The sequence below is a fragment of the Mesoplodon bidens genome, assembly GCF_964165515.1.
Source record: "Mesoplodon bidens genome assembly, chromosome: 11".
In the NCBI taxonomy this organism is placed as follows: domain Eukaryota; kingdom Metazoa; phylum Chordata; class Mammalia; order Artiodactyla; family Ziphiidae; genus Mesoplodon; species Mesoplodon bidens.
In genome coordinates, this window is record NC_138167.1 from 96,251,043 (window position 1) to 96,272,875 (window position 21,833).

Sequence of the window (21,833 nt, forward strand, 5' to 3'; positions counted from 1 at the left end):
ATGAGGAAACTGAGACTCAGAGAAGTTTAATGACTAGCTCAGGATCACATCACCAAGTCACACAATCACACTGTGGTATGGGCTTGTTAGAAACTTCCAGGAAATCATGTATCTCTGCCCCAGCCTAAAACAGGTGATATGCTATGTAGCTTTCTATGAGAGTGTCAAGCACTGCAATCCAATAGATCAGAGAAACTGGTTTAAAGAGTAATTTTAGACCACATGGCAGAGATTGCTTGCTGTCACTCAATATGAATTCATTTCTTCTTCCTTAGTAACAGAATCTCTAATTTAACTGGGCACAAAGCTAGTCAACCTCCCTTGCACCCAAGTATGACAACTCTAAGCAAAATTTTTCTGTATACCATATAGAAAGTGTCCTTAGAGGAAAGAAGCATAGCCTCCTTCTTCCTTTATTATTTTTGCAGGATGAAATGTAGATATAATGTTGGAGACTGTCATAGGTTAAGTTGTACCTCCCTCCAAAAAATAAGATACAGTGAAGTCCTAACCCCCAGTCCCTCTGGATGAGACTTTATCTGGAAATAGGGTCTTTACAGATGTAATCAAGTTAAGATAAGGTTATTAGAGTGGGCCTTAATCTAATACAACTGTTATTCTCATAAGAGAAAACTTTGAACACAGACGTATAGGGACAACACCACATGAAGACACCCTGATGGGCACAGAAGGAAGACAATGTAGGGAAGATAGCCCTGTTATGACAGAGGTAGAGATCAGAGTGATACATCTACAAGCAAAGGAAAACCAAAGAATGCCAGCAAGCAGCAGAAGCTAGGAGAGGCAAGGAAGGATTCTTCACTACATCCTTTAGAGAGAGTATGGCCATACTCCTTCATTTCAGACTTTCAGCCTCCAGAACTGTGAGACAATAAATTTCCATTATTGTAAGCCACCTAGTTCATGGCACTTTGTTGCAGAAGCCCTAGGAAACTAATACAGTGCCTGAGCAGTCATCTTGGATCATAAGATGGCTTGCTGTGGATGTCAGAAAAGCGAGAGAAGAAGCCTGGGGCCTTGATGACTTCATAGAATAGAGTCTGAACTATCTGTCTGTGCAGTTTTACATGAGACAGAAACAACTTTCAATCTTGAAGCAACTATTATTTAGAGTTCTTATTACTCACAAATGAACATAATTCTGATATGAGCTACATACCTCTCCTGTAAAAATGTACTACTAAGGGCTATGGTGCCTAATCCTAACCTTCATGGAATATTCTGGTTCTCCATCCATTTTCTCAGTGGAAACAACGGGAGTGTGATAAATCTTATCATAGATTCCAGCTTTACCAAGGAAGACAGTAAAATTAAGATTGTTCTTAAAGATTGCTGGGAACTGGAGGCAAATGACTCAGGGTTGAAATCATGGGTTATTCAGATTAAATATGATAGTAGCATAGTACAGTGGGTAAAAGAACAGACTGTGGCATCAAACAGTCTTGGAATCCAATTCCAATTCTACCCCTTACTAGATAGCTAAGTGATTTTGAATAAGTTATTTCACATCTCTACTCCTCAGGCTTCTTATCTATAAGATAGATGATAAAAAGAGGCATGCTAATGTTTTGCTTAACTGAGGATGGAGAGCATGAGTGTAAGATGATAATGAACTTACTGGATTGTTGAGGGGATTAAGTGAAAAATACACATGAAGTGCTTGACACAGTTTCAAGCATGTATTAATTTCCTTCCCACCATAGGGTTTTGCACATGTAGTTCTATTTCCACAGATGCTCTCTTACTGTCATCAGATTCTGGTAAATAAATACTCTCTGTATGACTAATTCACATACATTAATCTCAGCTCAGAGCTCTTCTCTTCAGAAATTCCTGTCTTGGTCTCCCCTGCACCAAGGGCACACATAATTTCTTGATTTTTAATCATAGCTCTTAGTAAAATTTGATCTAGGATAATTATTTGTGTTATTATTTGATTGATTTCCATCTTTCCTTCTAGACTAGCACTCCTCAAAGTATGGTTTACTGGCCAGTGCTGATCTGCAAATTATTTATTACTTATCCTCCAGGAGATAAAAACAGAAACTAAGATTAAATTTTTAGAACTTTTATAACTATTTGATATAGTAATTATGGTTTGTATTTTTCATATTTGACTTTTTATTTTGTTTTTCTAGTAATTCATTTTTATTATAATCTACAAAAGCATCTGTCCACAACTGACTTCTTAAATTTTTTAACTGATCTTAACAGAAAACAACTAACAAAATGGTAACAGTAAAGTCTTCTGTATCAATAATTACTTTAAATGTAAATGGATTATATTCTCTAACCAAAAGACATAGAGTGGCTGAGTGAATTAAAAACAAGACCCAACTACATGCTGTCTACAAGAAACTCACTTTAGATTTAAGGACACATATAAGCTGAAAATGAAAGGATGGAAAAAAATATTCCATGGAAATGGTAATCAAAAGAGAGCAGGGGTTGAAAGAAAAAAAGTCGCAAGAGAAAAAGGACATTACATACTGATAAAAGGATCAATCTACCAGGAAGATATAACAGTTATATATGCATCCAAGGTCAGAGCACATAAATAATATACAGCAAACACTGACAGAACTGAAGGAAGTAATAAACACCAATACAACAAAAGTAGGAGACTTCAGTTCCCCACCTTCAATAATGGACTGTAACACTTGAACAGAAGATCAGTAAAGAAACAGAGGGCCTGAATAACACAATAGAGCAAACATTTGCTAACATATGTAGAACATTCTACCCCACAACATTAGAATACACATTCTCCTCAAGCACACACAGATCTTTTTCCCGGATAGCTCACATGTTAGGACAAAAAAACTAGCCTTAACAAATTTAAGAAGATTTAAATCATACCACAAAGAAATGAAACTGGAAATCAATAGAAAAAGGAAAACTGGAAAATTGACAAGCATGAAAATTAAACAACATACTCTTGAACAACCACTGGTTCAAAGAAAAAAATCAAAAAGGAAATTAAAAATATTTTGAGACAACAAAAATGAAAACACAACACACCAAATTTATGGGATGCTGCAAAAGCAGTACTAAAAGGGAAGTTCATAGAAATAAATGCCTGTGTTAAAAAAGAAAAAAGATTTCAAATAAACAACTTACCTGTGCACATCAAGAAACTAGGAAAAGGAGGAACACGCTAATTGGCAGAAGGAAGGACACAACAAAGGTAAGAGCAGAAATAAATGAAATAGAAAACAGAAAATCAGTAGCAAAAAATGAATGAAAATAAGAGCTGGTTTTTTTGAAAAAATAAAGTTTAAAAACTTTGTCTAGACTGAGAAAAAAACAGAGAAGTCCCAAATATTAAAATCAGAAATGAAAGAAGAGACATTGCAACTGATGCCACAGAAATGAAAAGTATCAAAAGAGACTATGATGCACAACAGTATGCCAACAAATTGGATAACCTAGAAGAAACAGATAAATTCCTAGAAACATACTATAAATAAAATCATGAAGAAATAGAAAGTATGAATAAACCTCTAACCAACACAGAGATTGAATCAATAATCAAAAACCTCCCCAAAAAGAAAAGTCCAGGACCAGATGGTTTCACTGATGAATTCTACCAAACATTTAAAGACAAATTAACACCAATCCTTCTCTTTCAAAAAATTGAAAAGGAGGGAACACTTGAAAACTCATTTTAAGAGGTCAGCATTTCTTTGATACTAAAGACAGACAAAAACACCACAAGAAAAGAAAACTACATGCCAACCTGATGAAAAGAGGTGCAAAAATCCAGAGCAAAGTGCTAACAAAGCAAATTCAGTAGCATATTAAAATGATCATAAGCATGACAAAGTGAGATTTATCCCTGGGATACAAGGATGTTTCAACATACAAAAATCAATTAATGTGATACACAACATTAATAGAATAAAGAATAAAAATCATATGATCATGTAAATGGATGCAGAAAAAGCATTTGAAAAAATCTAACACCTTTTATGATAAAAACTCTTGATAAACTAGGTATAGAAAAGAAATGTACCTCATCATAATAAAGGATATATATGACAAGCCCACAATGACAAGCCCACAACTAACATACTCAATGGTGAAAAGCTAAAAGCTTTTCTTTTAAGATCATGAACAAGGCAAGGATGCCCACTCTCACCACTTCTGCTTAACATAGTACTAGAAGACTTAGCCAGAGAAATTTGGCAAGAAACAGAAATAAAAGCCATCCAAATTAGAAAGGAAGAATTAAAAGTGTTCCTGTTTGCAGACAACATGATCTTATACATAGAAAACCCTAAAGATTCCATTTTTTAAAAAGCTATTAGAACTAATAAATTCAGTAAAGTTGCAGGTTACAAAATCAACATGCAAAAATCAGTAGCATTTATATAGACTAACAATGAACTATCTGAAAAGGAAATTAGGAAAATAATCCTACTTATAATAGCACCAAAAGGAATAAAATACATATGAATAACCTTAACTAAAGGGGTGAAAGACTTGTATACTGAAAACTACAAATCACTGATAAAAGAAATGAATATGACACAAACAAATGGAAATACATCTTATGTTCACTGATTGGAAGAACTGATATTGTTAAAATGACCATACTATCCAAAGTAATCTACAGGTTCATTGTATTCTCTATCAATATCCCAATGGCATTTTTTACAGAAACAGAAAAAAACAGTTCTAAAATTCATATGAAATCACAAAAGACTGTGAATAGCCAAATCAATCCTGAGAAAGAAGAACAAAGCTGCAGTATCACAGTTCCTGATTTCAAAATATATTACAAAGCTAGAGTAATCAAAACAGTATGGTACAATATTTTAATTAAAACATAAAATCAAAACAGAGTACAAAGCAGAGAAATAAATCCGTGCGTATATGGTCAACTAATATCTGAAAAGGGTACCAGGAATACACAATGGGAAAAAGGATAGTTTGTTCAACAAAAAGTGTGGGGAAAACTGGATATCTGCATGTAAAAGAATGAAACTGGACCCTTACTTTACATCATACAGAAAAACCAGCTCAAAATGCATCAAATTCTTAAACATAAGACCAAACACTGTAAAACTCCTAGAAGAAAACGTAGGAGAAAAACTTCATGACAGTGGCCTTGGTGATGATTTCATAGCAAAAGTACAGGCAACAAACATAAGCAAGTGGCACTACATCAAAGTAAAACGTTTCTGCACAGTAAAGGGAACAATTAAAAGGCAACCTACAGAATGGGAGAAAATATTTGCAAATCACATATCTGAAAAGGGGTTATTGTCTAAAATATATGACGAATTCCTACAACTCAATAGTTAAAAAAAAACAAACTAATACTCTGATTTAAAAATGAACTAGACTGGGCTTCCCTGGTGGCGCAGTGGTTGAGAGTCCGCCTGCCGATGCAGGGGAAACGGGTTCGTGCCCCAATCCAGGAGGATCCCACATGCCGCGGAGTGGCTGGGCCCATGAGGCACGGCCGCTGGACCTGCGCGTCCAGAGCCTGTGCTCCGCAACGGGAGAGGCCACAACAGTGAGAGGCCCGCGTACTGCAAAAAAAAAAAAAAAAAAAAAAAAGAACTAGACTGCACATTTCTCTAAAAAAGACATGCAAAAGGTCAATGGTATATGAAAAAATGCTCAACATCACTAATTATCAGAGAAATTCAAATCAAAACCACTATGAGATATCACCTCACACCTGTCAGTTTGCTTATTATCAAAAAAAAGGCAAGAAGTGTTGGCTAGGATGTAGAGAAATTGGAACCCTTTTACATTGTTGGTGGGAATGCAAAATGGTGCCACTGCTATTGAAAACAGTATGGAGGTTTCTCAAAAAATTAAAAATACAACTACCATATAACCCAGCAGTTCCATTTGTGGGTATTAATCCAAAAGAATTTAAATCAGGATCTCTAAAAGATAATAGTGCTTTTATGTTTATTACAGCAATATTCACAATAGCCACGATGTGGAAATAACCTAAATGTCCACCATTAGATGAATGGATAAAGAAAATGTGGTATATACATAAAATAGAATACTCTTTGACCTTAAAAAGAAGGAAATCCTGCAATATACAACATGAATGAACCTTGAGGACATTATGCTAAGAAAAATAAGCCAATCACAGAAACATAAATATTGAATACTTCCACTAATATAAGGTATCTAAAATAATCAAATTCATAGAATCAAAGAGTGGAATGGTGGTTGCCAGGGGCTACAGAGAGGAGGAAATGGGGATAAAGTTTCAGTCAAGAAAGATAAATAAGCTCTAGAGATCTGCTGTTCAACATTGTACCTGCAGTCAACAATAATATATTATACACTTAGAAACTGGTTAAGAGGATAGATCTTATGTTAAGTGATCCTCTCACTATAAAATAAAATATAATATAAAATGAAACTGGGGACTTCCCTGGTGGCACGGTGGTTAAGAATCTGCCTGCTGATGCATGGGACACAGGTTCGAGCCCTGGTCTGGTAAGATCCCACATGCCACAGAGCAACTAAGCCTGTGTGCCACAACTACTGAGCCTGTGCTCTAGAGCCCACGAGCCACAGCTACTGAGCCCATGCGCCTACAGCCCATACTCCACAACAAGAGAAGCCACCGCAATGAGAAGCCCGTGCACCACAACGAAGACCCAACACAGCCATAAATAAATAAATAAATAAATAAACTTATAAAAAATAAATAAATAAAATGAAACTGGCTTTTGATTACAGATAGTTCAAGAAGCACTGTTCTGGACCAGGGATCAGCAAACTTTTTCTGTAAAAAGTGAGAGTAAACATATAGGCTTTCCAAGCCAATCAGTCTCTGTTGCAACTACGTAACTCTGCCCTTTTAGCATGAAAGCAGCCATAGACAATACATAAACAATGAATGTGCCTGTGTTTCAATAAAACTTTATATTAAAAAAAGATGATGGGCCAGATTTGATCCACAAGCTGTAGTTTGCCCCTGTTATAAGCCATGAAACTCAGGGAGTAGATGTCTCATTTGTTTTAGTGTTCACTGTCTCTCCAGTGCCTAAAATATCCTTCACATAATAGGTACTCAATAACTATGTATTTAAAAGATGATTAGTCTACTTTATGATGCAGGTGCAGGTCTTGCCTGAATTGATGTAGATGTCATACGTCCAGGGCTATCAATGCCTTGGATGACCATGCTAAGAATGTTAACTGACTCTGGTTAACCACAGATAACCAGATAAAAACAACAGATGTTCCACAGATCAAATATAGTCTGGGAAGCAATGGCAATCACCGGTTGCTTGAAAAAAGAAAGGAAGAGGGTATTGGCACTTGGTAGGGTTTTAAGGAAACTGTGAAAGTTTGAGAAGAATGGTAAGGGAAGCTAAAAGTGGTGTGTGATAGACACATTGCTTAATTGAGGTTGGAGAGCATGAGTGAGAGGTGGCAATGACCCAGAGGGCGGCAGTGTCCTCTAACAAGGCCCTGGGCTTGGTGTTCCAGGTAGATTAGCCTAGAAGGAAGACTATTGAATACATCCTTGTCCTTTTCCTCTTTAAAAACCTCTGATGATACCACAGGAGTGTGAGGGAGACCACAAGTACCATTTCAAGGCAGCTCTAAGCACACTGAGTAGACACCATGAGCAAGGCTCACCATCCCAAGTTGAAAAAAATTTAAGGACAAGAAGTTATTACTGAAATTAAACAGCAACAGATGTATCCAAGGAATATTGTGGGAATTTGATCCCTTTATGAATCTTGTGACAGATGAATGTGTGGAGATCATATCCAGGGCAACAGAACACTATTGGAAAGGGGATAATACAAGGAAATAGTATCATCATGTTAGAATCCTTAGAAAGAGTATAAATGATGGCTGTGTTCAGCAGAGAAACAATTGCTTCCACACGTCCCATCCTCAAAGGGCTTGTTTTATTGTGATGTAACAGTCAGGTGATGCACACTTGTCATATTAAATTTTTTATTGAAATTTTTAAAAACCAAAATGCTGATAACTTGCTAAGATCAGATACAAGATTCCCTGACATTGGAAGTCTTTGATCATTTGGTTCCAACCTACCTTTCTCGTCACTTCATGCCAGCAACCCCTTCCCCCAAATCTATTGCTCCTAGAGCCACACCAGGCCATTTACTCTTTCCCTCAACATGCCGGATGCTTTGGACATCTGGACACCTTGGCTCCAGCTATGCTCTTCCCCGCAATGCCTTTCTCTTCCTCTTCATCCAGCAAAGTCTCAGCCCCCCTTGGAGACCTACACGGTGAAGCCTTCATGGCTCACTCACCAGATACTTTGTCTCTCAGTCCACTGCTCTGCCACTACCTTCTATCCCAATCATTTGTTTGCATGTCTGCCTGGGAGCTGAGACAGCGAGCTCCTTGAAAGCTAGTTTTAATATTCTGGTGCTTAAGCAGAATTGGCAAAAATGCAAAGAGCCCGTGATCTGCATTTAAAGCAATCACAGCAGTATTTTGTCCTGCATTCTCTCTTGCTACACGGACTTTCCTTCCTGCATTTATCCCTTCCCAGCTGAATCTTTTCTTTTGCTCTTCTCAGACCCAGACACAGGAGAAAACCTTTCTATGCAAGGTTGACAAGCTTATCTGTAAGAAGGGCTAAATAAATGTTTCAGTTGTGTTTTAAAATTATTGAATACCCAAACCCACAAAGACATTTTAGAGGACTTTTCAATCCCATGTGTATTTTCAGGGAAGTGTATCTAATATGTTTTTATTAGTTAACTTACATTTAACTTATCAACATAATGTACTTTTAGTCATTACACTCCAAATCTAACACATTCCCTTAGGAAGCACAACATTTTTTCCTCTATTAACAGGATGTTGTTTTCGCCAACTGAAACTTGACACATAATAATATTAATTAAACTGAATTTCTAGTTTCTTCAAAATAAAATGTCTGAATGAACACAATAGAGTGCAAGATCTTTGGGTTAGTACCATCAGGGGACTACATTGGAACCCGACTCTTTTTTTTCTTTCTTTTTTTTTTTTTAACTTTTTCTTTTTTTGGCTGCATCGGGTCTTAGTTGTGGTATGCAGGATCTTTCGTTCCGGCACACGGGCTCTTCGTTGTGCTGCATGGGTTTCTCTCTTGCTGTGGCACACAGGCTCCAGAGCGTACAGGCTCTGTAGTTGAGGCATGCGGGCTCTCTAGTTGTGGCATGCGGGCTTGGCTGCCCCATGGCATGTGGGATCTTAGTTCCCCGACCAGGGATTGAACTGATGACCCCTGTATTGCAAGACGGATTCTTAAACACTGGACGACCATGGAAGTCCCTCTCTCTTTCTTTTTTTTTTCTTTCTTCCTTCCTTCCTCTCCCTCTTTCTTTCTCTTTTTTTCTTTCCCTCTTTTTCTTTCCCTCTTACTTTGTTGTGTCATGAAACAGTTTCATATCATAACATTATAATTTTATCATAATAAAAATATTTTTTAAATCCATTTGAGGTTACAAGGAACACACTCAAAAGTTGTAGCATCAAAATGAAACAGTGTGGGGGGGAGCTTCAGGATGGTATAAGAGCAAGACATGGAGATCCCCTTCCTCCCCACAAATACATCAGAAATACATCTACACGTGGAACAACTCCTTCAGAACACCTACTGAACGCTGGCAGAAGACCTCAGACCTCCCAAAAGGCAAGAAACTCCCCACGCACCTGGGTAGGGCAAAAGAAACAAGAAAAAACAGAGACAATGAATAGGGACGGGACCTGCATCAGTGGGAGGGAGCCGTGAAGGAGGAAAGGTTTCCACACACTAGGAAGCCCCTTCGCGGGAGGAGACTGTGGGTGGCGGAGGGGGAAGCTTCGGGGCCACGGAGGAGAGCGCAGCAACAGGGATGCAGAGGGCAAAGCAGAGAGATTCCCGCACAGAGGATCGGTGTCGGCCATCACTCACCAGCCCGAGAGGCTTGTCTGCTCACCTGCCAGGATGCGTTGGGGCTGGGAGCTGAGGCTCGGGCTTCAGTCGGAGCGCAGGGAGAGGACTGGGGTTGGATGCGTGAACACAGCCTGAAGGGAGCTAATGAGCCACAGCTAGGCGGGAGGGAGTCTGGGGAAAGATCTGGAGCTGCCGAAGAGACAAGAGACTTTTTCTTGCCTCTTTGTTTCCTGGTGCGCGAGGAGAGGGGATTCAGAGCGCTGCTTAAAGGGGCTCCACAGACGGGCGCGAGCCACGGCTATCAGCAAGGACCCCAGAGACGGGCATGAGACGCTAAGGTTGCTGCTGCCGCCACCAAGAAGCCTGTGTGCGAGCACAGGTCACTATCCACACCCCCCTTCTGGGAGCCTGTGCAGCCCGCCACTGCCAGGGTCCCGGGATCCAGGGACAACTTCCCCGGGAGAACGCACGGCGCGCCTCAGTCTGGTGCAACGTCACGCCGGCCTCTGCCGCAGCAGGCTTGCCCCGCCTCCATGCCCCTCCCTCCCCCTGGCCTGAGTGAGCCAGAGCCCCCGAATCCGCTGCTCCTTTAACCCAGTCCTGTCTGAGCGAAGAACAGACGCCCTCAGGCGACCTACACGCAGAGGCAAGTCCAAATCCAAAGCTGAACCCCGGGAGCTGTGCGAACAAAGAAGAGAAAGGGAAATCTCTCCAGCAGCCTCAGGAGCAGCGGATTAAATCTCCACAATCAACTTGATGTACCCTGCATCTGTGGAATACCTGAATAGACAAGGAATCATCCCACATAGAGGACGTGGACTTTGGGAGCAACGATATATTTTTTTTTCCTTTTTTCTCTTTTTGTGAGTGTGTATGTGTATGCTTCTTTGTGTGATTTTGTCTGTATAGCTTTGCTTTTACCATTTGTCCTAGGGTTCTGTCTGTCCGTTTTTTTGTTTTTGGGGTTTTTTTTTTTGTTTTTTTTTAAGTATAGTTTTTAGCACTTGTTATCGTTGGTGGATTTGCTTTTTGGTTTGGTTGCTCTCTTCTTTCTTTCTTTTTTAATTTTTTATTACTTTAAAAAAATTTTTAATAATTATTTTTTATTTTAATAACTTTATTTTATTTTACTTTATTTTATTTTATCTTCTTCTTTCTTTCTTTCTTTCTTTTTCTCCCTTTTATATTCTGAGCCATGTGGAGGACAGGCTCTTGGTGCTCCAGCCAGGTGTCAGGGCTGTGCCTCTGAGGTGGGAGAGCCAACTTCAGGACACTGGTCCACAAGAGACCTCCCAGCTCCACGTAATATCAAATGGCGAAAATCTCCCAGAGATCTCCATCTCAACACCAAGACCCAGCTTCACTCAACGACCAGCAAGCTACAGTGCTGGACACCCTATGCCAAACAACTAGAAAGACAGGAACACAACCCTACCCATTAGCACACAGGCTGCCTAAACCCATAATAAGGCCACAGACACCCCAAAACACACACCACCAGACGTGGACCTGCCCACCAGAAAGACAAGATCCAGCCTCATCCACCAGAACACAGGCACTAGTCCCCTCCACCAGGAAGCCTACACAACCCACTGAACCAAACTTAGCCACTGGGGACAGACACCAAAAACAACGGGAACTAAGAACCTGCAGCCTGCAAAAAGGAGACCCCAAACACATTAAGTTAAGCAAAATGAGAAGACAGAGAAATACACAGCAGATGAAGGAACAAGGCAAAACCCCACCAGACCTAACAAATGAAGAGGAAATAGGCAGTCTACCTGGAAAAGAATTCAGAATAATGATAGTAAAGATGATCCAGAATCTTGGAAATAGAATGGAGAAAATGCAAGAAACATTTAACAAGGACCTAGAAGAACTAAAGAGCAAACAAACAGAGATGAACACAATAAATGAAATTAAAAATTCTCTAGAAGGGATCAACAGCAGAATAACTAAGGCAGAAGAACGGATAAGTGACCTGGGAGATAAAATAGGGGAAATAACTACTGCAGAGCAGAATAAAGAAAAAAGAATGAAAAGAACGGAGGACAGTATCAGAGACCTCTGGGACAACACTAAACACACCAACATTCGAACTATAGGCATCCCAGAAGAAGAAGAGAAAAAGAAAGGGACTGAGAAAATATTTGAAGAGATTAGAGCTGAAAACTTCCCTAATATGGGAAATGAAATAGTTAATCAAGTCCAGGAAGCACAGAGAGTCCCATACAGGATAAATCCAAGGAGAAACATGCCGAGACACATATTAATCAAACTATCAAAAATTAAATACAAAGAGAAAATATTAAAAGCAGCAAGGGAAAAATAACAAATAACACACAAGGGAATCCCCATAAGGTTAACAGCTGATCTTTCAGCAGAAACTCTGCAAGCCAGAAGGGAGTGGCAGGACATATTTAAAGTGATGAAGGAGAAAAACCTACAACCAAGATTACTCTACCCAACAGGGATCTCATTCAGATTTGACAGAGAAATTAAAACCTTTACAGACAAGTAAAAGCTAAGAGAATTCAGCACCACCAAACCAGCTTTACAACAAATGCTAAAGGAACTTCTCTAGGCAGGAAGCACAAGAGAAGGAAAAAACCTACAATAACAAACCCAAAACAATTAAGAAAATGGTAATAGGAACATATATATCGATAATTACCTTAAGTGTAAATGGATTAAATGCTCCAACCAAAAGACATAGACTGGCTGAATGGATACAACAACAAGACCCGTATATATGCTGTCTACAAGAGACCTACCTCAGACCTAGGGACACATACAGACTGAAAGTGAGGGGATAGTAAAAGATATACCATGGAAATGGAAATCAAAAGAAAGCTGGGGGCTTCCATGGTGGTGCAGTGGTTGAGAGTCTGCCTGCTGATGCAGGGGACACAGGTTCATGCCCTGGTCCAGGAAGATCCCACATGCCACAGAGCGGCTAGGCCTGTGAGCCATGGCCGCTGAGCCTGCCCGTCCGGAGCCTGTGCTCCACAACGGGAGAGGCCACAACAGTGAGAGGCCCGCGTACCGCAAAAAAAAAAAAAAAAAAAAAAAAACTACCATGAGATATCATCTCACAACAGTCAGAATGGCCATCATCAAAAAATCTACAAACAATAATTGCTGGAGAGGGTGTGGAGAAAAGGGAACCCTCTTGCACTGTTGGTAGAATGTAAATTGATACAGCCACTATGGAGAACAGTATGGAGGTTCCTTAAAAAACTACAAATAGAACTACCATACGACCCAGCAATCCCACTACTGGGCATATACCCTGAGAAAACCATAATTCAAAAAGAGTCATGTACCAAAATGTTCACTGCAGCTCTATTTACAATAGCCAGGACATGGAAGCAACTGAAGTGTCCATCAACAAATGAATGGATAAAGAAGATGTGGCACATATATACAATGGAATATTACTCAGCCATAAAAAGAAACAAAATTGAGTTATTTGTAATGAGGTGGATGGACCTAGAGTCTGTTACAGAGAGTGAAGTAAGTCAGAAAGAGAAAACCAAATACCGTATGCTAACATATATATGAAATCTAAAATAAAAAAAAAATGGTCATGAAGAACCTAGTGGCAAGACGGGAACAAAGACACAGACCTCCTAGAGAATGGACTTGAGGACACGGGGAAGGGGAAGGGTAAGCTGGGACAAAGTGAGAGAGTGGCATGGACCTATATACACTACCAAACGTAACATAGATAGCTAGTGGGAAACAGCCACATAGCACAGGGAGATCAGTTCGGTGCTTTGTGACCACCTAGAGGGGTGGGATAGGGAGGGTGGGAGGGAGGGAGACGCAAGAGGGAAGAGATATGGGGACATATGCATATGTATAACTGACTCACTTTGTTATAGAGCAGAAACTAACACACCATTGTAAAGCAATTATACGCCAGTAAAGATGTTTTAAAAAATTTAAAAAAAGAAAGTTTGTTTTTTGCAGTTAGTAAACATCCTCTGAACATGACCTTTTGACATTTTATTTCATAATAAGTCTTGAAGAGGTAGATTCATTTTTCCCAAATTTTTCTCACTTAAAACAGTTATCAAGGTACAAGTTTTCCTTTTGTGACCCCTCAAACAAAATGACAACTGTGACAAGCAATGCAAATTTTCAAATGGACATGCTTGTTCAACAACTATTTCCTGAGCAAGAAACTGTATTGGACACAGGGAAAGAAAACAAAAAGTTAGTTTCATATATCTTGAGAGTCTACCAGATGTGGTCCAATTATCAGCAGGGAAATAAAGGAGGAGCTCAGCTCTGATAGAGACTCATCCATGGGAATAGGGCTGGCATTTGGAACTGCCTCAGCCACAGGCTGGGAGGAGGCCAAGCGAGAGAAAAATACGCACTACCTGAAACACTGTAACAAATAATAAGGCGTAGCCTAGTAAAGTAGTCACTCAGGTGGCTTTTACAGGGAAATAGGAACACGTCTAACCATGAGATGCCAAATGACTACAGGCCAGTCCTCCAGAAGTTCCCAGAAAAGCTAAGAGAGCGAGTAAATCACGTCAGCAGTACCAGTGAAGTCAGACAATTGATGCAGTCATAATCTACATCTCTAGGACCAAGCAAGAATAAGGCAAAGCAGCAGATTTTCATGGACAAATGACAAACAATGACTCAGGCCCCACATATCAAGGCGGGGTGGCCCATTATTAGAACTGAGGCACGAAGTCAGAAACCAATTTAGGTGCAAAAATCATGATGCTGCATCACAGAATTCTTTATTTTTTTATTTTTTTTATTTTTGGCTGCATTGGGTCTTTGTTGCTGCACAGAGGCTTTCTCTAGTTTTGGGGAATGGGGGCTACTCTTCATTGTGGTGCGTGGGCTTCTCATTGCGGTGCCTTCTCTTGTGGACCACGGGCTCTACGCATGCGGGTTTCAATAGTTGTGGCTTGCAGGCTCTAGAGCGCAGGCTCAGTAGTTGTGGTGCACAGGCTTAGTTGCTCCACGGCATATGGGATCTTCCTGGACAAGGGCTTGAACCCGTGTCCCCTGGATTGGCAGGCAGATTCTTTTTTATATATATAAATTTATTTATTTTATTTATTTATTTTTGTTTGCATTGGGTCTTCATTGTTGCACGCAGGCTTACTCTAGTTGCAGTGAGCGGGGGCTACTCTTCCTTGAGGTGCGCGGGCTTCTCATTGCGGTGGCTTCTCGTTGCAGAGCACAGGCTCTATGCACACGGGCTTCAATAGTTGTGGCTCGCAGGCTCTAGAAAGCAGGCTCAGTAGTTGTGGTGCACGGGCTTAGTTGCTCTGCGGCATGTGGGATCTTTCCAGACCAGGGCTCGAACCCATGTCCCCTTCATCGGCAGAGGGAGTCTTAACTACTGTGCCACCGGGGAAGCCCTGACAGGCGGATTCTTAACCACTGCGCCACCAGGGAAGTCCCCAGAATTCTTTAGATTACTGTTACCTCTCCTCAGTATTGGTTCTGAAGTTTAGGATGAGTTTGAATATGCTTTGGGGTTCAAGTGCAATCAGCGGCGGGGAGGAAAGTACTGCAGAATCCAACAAACAGAACTGAGAATTGGTCCCTGCCGTCATGACTTTCACTGCAAGAACTGAGAAAGGGACAGGGGAGGTGGTCCGGGAGAGGAAACATGAGTTCATGGAGGAAGATTTCATGGATATCAAGTTGGCAAAAACAAAAACTGTCCCCTACTGTGAGGTTCAACACAGTGCTGTTGTCTAATGAATAAAGAGTAGGAAAATGATAGTATGTGTTCTGAAAGGTTTAAGCTATAGATCCATCCCAAACCATTAACTTCTGTGGGATCTATGTGATTTTAAGTATTGGGCAGGATTAAAGCTTTCACAGTTTGTTGAAAGTTCTAAGTGCACTTTGGACTGATGACTGAGTCTCCTGTGTGAATACAGTAATGAACTTTGCTCTCTCTTAGTTTGTCTCTCTCTCTCTCTCTCTCTCTGGCTACTGAAACCTAGATTTCTAAAGCTATAAGTATATACTTACAGCTTATAGTACACTTACAGCATGTGCTTCAAGAACTTGCAACTATTCTTTCTAGTACTGCAAGGTCAATTCAGCTAATTAATGACACCAAGAATAAAACGGTAAGGAGATAAATACTATTTGAGATCAAACTCATGGCCATTGTCCATCTAGCCCAGGAATAGAGAATGGGTTGATTCTATGATAGCAACTACCAAAGCCTAGGAATGTGATCTCAAAATAATCCTTAGCTTCCTTTTATAGAAATTATGGATTTTCATCATAAGCCAATGGTATTTTTTTCAAAATCATGCCTTTTCTAACTGAGCACTGAGACCCATAAGTGGGTTGTAAAATCATTTCAGTGGGTTGGGACTAGACTTCTTAATTAAACAGAAAAGAAAACAGAGCTGAAGAGTAGAGAAGATAAGTAAAGAGAAAAAAGAAAACTTCTGTTTTAGTTGTGTGTGTGTGTATGTGCTGGGTCCCTACACAAAATACATTTTTTCCTACGGATTACATTTTTAAAAATACAGACACAGACATAGACATGGATATAAGTATAGAGATATAGCTATATATTAAAGAAATAGCTGGCAAACTCTCCCCAAAATACTATCACCAATCCCATGTAAGGCATTCTCCACCATAATATTCATGGGCATCTACAGAAATACAATTATAATAAAACTGACTACCTTTGACAAGACCAGGGATAACTAAAAGTTAAAACAGAAAGAACAAGTTACTTAAAGTTTGGAAGACAAACTTAAGCTGAACTTCTCCAACCTTAATTTTCTTATGTTAAAAAGAAAATCAGAGATGATTTAAAGAATAAGCTCTCAAAATACTTCATTCTATTCTCTTCTATTCTTCTGTTCGGCCAACCCCAAATATTTGAGTATTGTCATCCACTTTCATCCAACTCTAATACCAAACATTTTTCATACAAAATAAGGATGATGTCTTTCTTATTTTAAGAAAGTTTCTTTTTTCCCTAGAGAATGAATTCCCATTCAACAAAGAAAATGTAGAAGAAACAAAATCACTCTTAGGCCTAATTATTTAAAACAAATAGTGAAGATTTTTCTAAGCAGCATAAATTATCTAATACTTTCAGAGAGATTTACTTTAAGCTGTAAGATAAGAACATGTTTACAAATTACATTATACGGGGTCTTCCGTTTGACTTATACCTTTGAGTTATGCAGAGCTATACAAATGTAGTTCCTGATAAAATAGACAGCAAATCAGTATAACACTGCAGTATCAGCCTTTGTGTTGGCAGAAATGTCCACTGATATTCTGGAGTGTGGGTGAACACTGGAATTCCTTTGAAACAGAGTATCAGCTGCATAATTCTCCTCTGATCTCACACCCACTTGGGCCGATCTTCCTTCTTCTCTGCCCAGGCACAGAGTGGAAAGAGATCAGAACATACTTCTTACACTCCCATTCTGCTCAACTCCAGTTCAAAGACAGACATGAAATGCAAGCAGGGTGTGGTTACACTGTGGGATGTGAGTTTGGCCAGAGCCTGAGCATTGTTATCTCATCTGTTTGATCCACTCCCTGAGCTCTCAAAGTCCTATCTCTGATTCATTTTTTCTCAACCCTCTGAATCTTGAACAGAAAGAACTGCTTTTTTTTTTTTTTTTTTTTTTTTTTTTTTGCAGTACGCAGGCCTCTCACTGTTGTGGCCTCTCCGTTGCGGAGCACAGGCTCCAGACACGCAGGTTCAGTGGCCATGGCTCATGGGCCCAGCCGCTCCGCAGCATGTGGGACCCTCCGGGACCGGGGCACGAACCCGTGTCCCCTGCATCAGCAGGCGGACTCCCAACCACTGCGCCACCTGGGAAGCCCCAAGAACTGCATTTTAGAGCTAGAGCAGAGTGACAAGTATCAGATAAACCCAAAGTCCTTGCTATGGTTCATAAGATGCTCCATCATCAGGTCTCTGTCTATCCCTGTGACCTCCTCTTCTGCAACCCTCCCCTTCCTTGCACTGCCCTCCTTGTGAGCCTTAGACACCTCCAGCATGCTCCTGCCCCATATCCTGTTCCCTCTGCCTACCTTCCCTTGGGTTTCTACATGGCCTAATTCAGATCTCTGTTCTACCTCTGAATCTAGAACTTTCCTGGGCCCATCACTCTGTATCCCATATACCTTGCTCTATTTTTCTTCATAGCACTTAAGTGCTTAGTTTGATTTCTTCTGCTACAAACATGGGTTTTAGTATCAGACACAACTAAGTCAGAATCCTGTCTCTGCCTTTGCTCTGATCTAGGACAAATTACATAACCATATACCTTAGACTCCATTTCCTTACTGGTAAAAATGAATTATTGTAGAGTTAAAATGGAATGACATGTAAAAGTTCTGAACTCAATGCCTTATTAGAATTCCAGTTTCATAAGGGCAAAGATTTTGTGGGTTTAAAGCTGTACCTTATCCCCCAGAACAGTACCAAGAATTAGTTTCATAAACATATTTTGAAGGAAGGAAATAAGAGAAGGAGGGAAGGAGAGAGAGAGGTACAGAAGGAAGGAAGGAAGGAAGGAGAACGAACGATTATGGGATCAACTTAAATTATGATCATTGTTATTCATTTTCTTCTACCAAAGTGGCTCTGAAATGCTTCTTCGAAAGAAGCCATGTATGGTAAACGAATATGCACCTAACTTTTCCTAATGCACAAGAGGTCTTCCTATTCCTTCTCACTATCTGACTCCTAAAAGTTATTCAATCCTTATTTCTAATGACATCTGAAAATAAGCAAATAAAGTAAAACATAAGAAATAACATACTGAAGCTAAGATAGCAGTGGTTTAGGTCAGACAGGCAATAGTTGAGACCCAGAGTCTAGAGAGACCTGCTAAAGTGAGATGGTCCATATAGCAGATGACCCATAGCTATGAAGGTCTCCAGACAAGAGAATGAATTCTTTGCATGCTCAATGTTAGAGGCCCTCTGGGAGGTCCGCAAGCAAAGCCCAGAATAAAAGGTATTTGTCAACAGGTTAACAGGAAAAGTCCAGGTAAGCATGAAGTCAGCATCATGGAAATCTAACAGAGGTCCTCCAGCTAACTGTGAGCTCCATGAGGTCACGGACTTTCTCTGATGTATCCTCTTCCATATCCACAACACCTAGCCAATTCCCAAGTATTGTGCATCCTCGATGATGATTTATTGAGTGAATAAATTACGAATCAAGTAAGGTTATTTTTCAGTTAAAGGTAACAGCCCCAACACAAGTTCTCTTAAACAAAAAATAATATAACTAAGCAGGCCAGGTTTAGATTTGACTACAGAAACAGCTGAATGCAGGGCCCAAATATTAATATCGGGTTGTAGTCTTTTTATCTTTCCCTTTGGATGACTCCATTCTCAGACCACCAACACTTCCCAAGGCTACATGTTTTGTTAGTCATGCAGCAGGAAAATTCACGCACATGAATGCAGGGGGAAGCATGTTGCATTGCCTCTGCTTGGGACATACACCATTTCTGAGACAATCACTGGAGCACTGGAGTTAAGGGAATGCAAAGCACTGATTGTCTGAAGCCTCTTGGAGAACAGCATACAGTATTCACAGTAACCACCTGGGCTGACGGAGAAGATGAGGGGGTGGGATTCACCCAAGGGAAATCTTGTTACGGTTATTTCTGAGACGACGTGCGAGTGAGTCTGGGCTCCACAGACAATGAAATTCAACACTGAGGCAGCGGACCCAGGCACGAGGGTGCCACCCTGAATCAAGGTAGTTCTGCAGCAGGGACCCAAAAATGAGGTCTAGAATAGGCTCCGGTACCTGGAAGCATTGATGGGAATAAGGCAAAGCTGGAGGTCTTGGAGTGCAGCTTGGGTCAACCATAGAAGTATGGCTGAGTCATGAGCCAATGTGATTAGGAACCGTTACTAAAACTAAGGGGAAAGGCAAGACTGCAGGTGAACTTAAAGCTGGATTTGATATTAAGCTCTCAAATCCTTCCTTTGAATGAGAGCATGGTTGGTTTTGGTGAAGCCGAGAAGGTGGCAGCATTCAGTAATGAATTAAAGTACGTAGGGGTATTTAAGATGTTGGACATAGAATGGTCAGGATGATAATAAGGTTCAGAGTGTCACCACAGGACCCACTTATTATCCTCTTACTTTACTAGGTCTCAAAGATATCTTCCAGTAGTAACTTCATTCAATCTTTATTTTTTATGACATTTGAAAACTAGCAAATAAAGTAAAACACGAGAAGTAACATACTGAAGCTAGGATAGCACTTTACCTTTAAGCATGCTTCAGACTCTTATATCAAACTGCACATTTGACATATCTACTATGATGTGCCACAGGTACCCCAACTTCAACGTCCCACTTCATCTCCCACTTCTTCTCGCCCCAATCAATATAGTACTTTCCTCCAAAACTGGCTTTTCTCCTGTATTGCCAGCCTCAATTAATAGCACCTTTATCTAAGCCAGAAACCTATCATCTTTCTCTGCCTCTGTCTATGCATGCATGTATGTGTGTGTGTGTGTATATAATATGCATGTACCTATCTATTATATCTCTACCTCTATTTCTCCTATCTAATCAATCATCAAATCCTGCCTCTTTTATTTCCTATATATTGCTTGACTCCACCTCCTTCTCCCCACCGCAAAAACTGTTGCCCTAATTCAGGTCCTCATCACCTTTTGTGTAGGGTATACTTCAACTGTCTCCTAACTGGATACCCTACCTTGAGATGAACATTCCTGAAAACCATAGTCCATATAGTTTCTCTCTGTTCACATGGCATTCTGTGCCTGCTCCCTACTTAACATTTACAGCATCATACTGAGATTATGGGTTTATGTGTCTGTCCCCCTTACAAGATATTAAATTTCTCAAATGTGAAAGTTCATCTTCAAATCCCCAATACCTAACACAATGTCTATTGAAGTGGACCAAGTCATTGAGTGTTTATATACTTAAAGGCAAGAGTAGGTCAATACATACTTAAAACTCTCTGCTCATCATATAGTCACAAACAAAGCATCAGTAGTGCTTTATTTGGGGGTCACTGTATAAAGAGTTTTTCCTTGGCACTTCTGTGCAATAGGCCAGACTTTTTCTGAATTAGTGAACAAAATTCTATTTTATTGGAATCTTCTGATTAGACTACATGATTTACTTTAATCAACAATTTGCAGATGCCAAGGCCTGAGGTTCTGTAAAGTGCAAATTACATATGCGAAGATGACAGACAACATTCCGAACTCGGGCTGTTTCCCTTAATTCTCATTACAGATAAGCCTCCTTTACACCATCATTCTGAAGATCCAGAATATCTTTCACATCAGTTTGAAAACTCTATCATAATAATGTAACTTTCTGTAAGTAATCAGTTAAAAACTCCAAGTAAACAGTGACATAGGGGCTTCCCTGGTGGCGCAGTGGTTGAGAGTCTGCCTGGGGACACGGGCTCGTGCCCCGGTCCGGGAGGATCCCACATGCCGCGGAGCGGCTGGGCCCGTGAGCCATGGCCGCTGAGCCTGCGCGTCCGGAGCCCGTGCTCCGCAACGGGAGAGGCCACAGCAGTGAGAGGCCCACGTGCCGCAAAAAAAAAAAAAAAAAAAAAGAGTGACATAGCATTCTCCTTTTTTTAATTTTATTTTTGGCTGCGTTGCGTCTTCGTTGCTGCCTGTGGGCTTTCTCTAGTTGCGGTGAGCGGGGGCTAATCTTCATTGTGGTGCGTGGGCTTCTCATTGCGGTGGCTTCTCTTGTTGCGGAGCACGGGCTCTAGGTGCATGGGCTTCAGTAGTCGTGGCACGCGGGCTCAGTAGTTGTGGCTTGTGGGCTCTAGAACGCAGGCTCAGTAGTTGTGGCACATGGGCTTAGTTGCTCCGTGGCATGTGGGATCTTCCCGGAC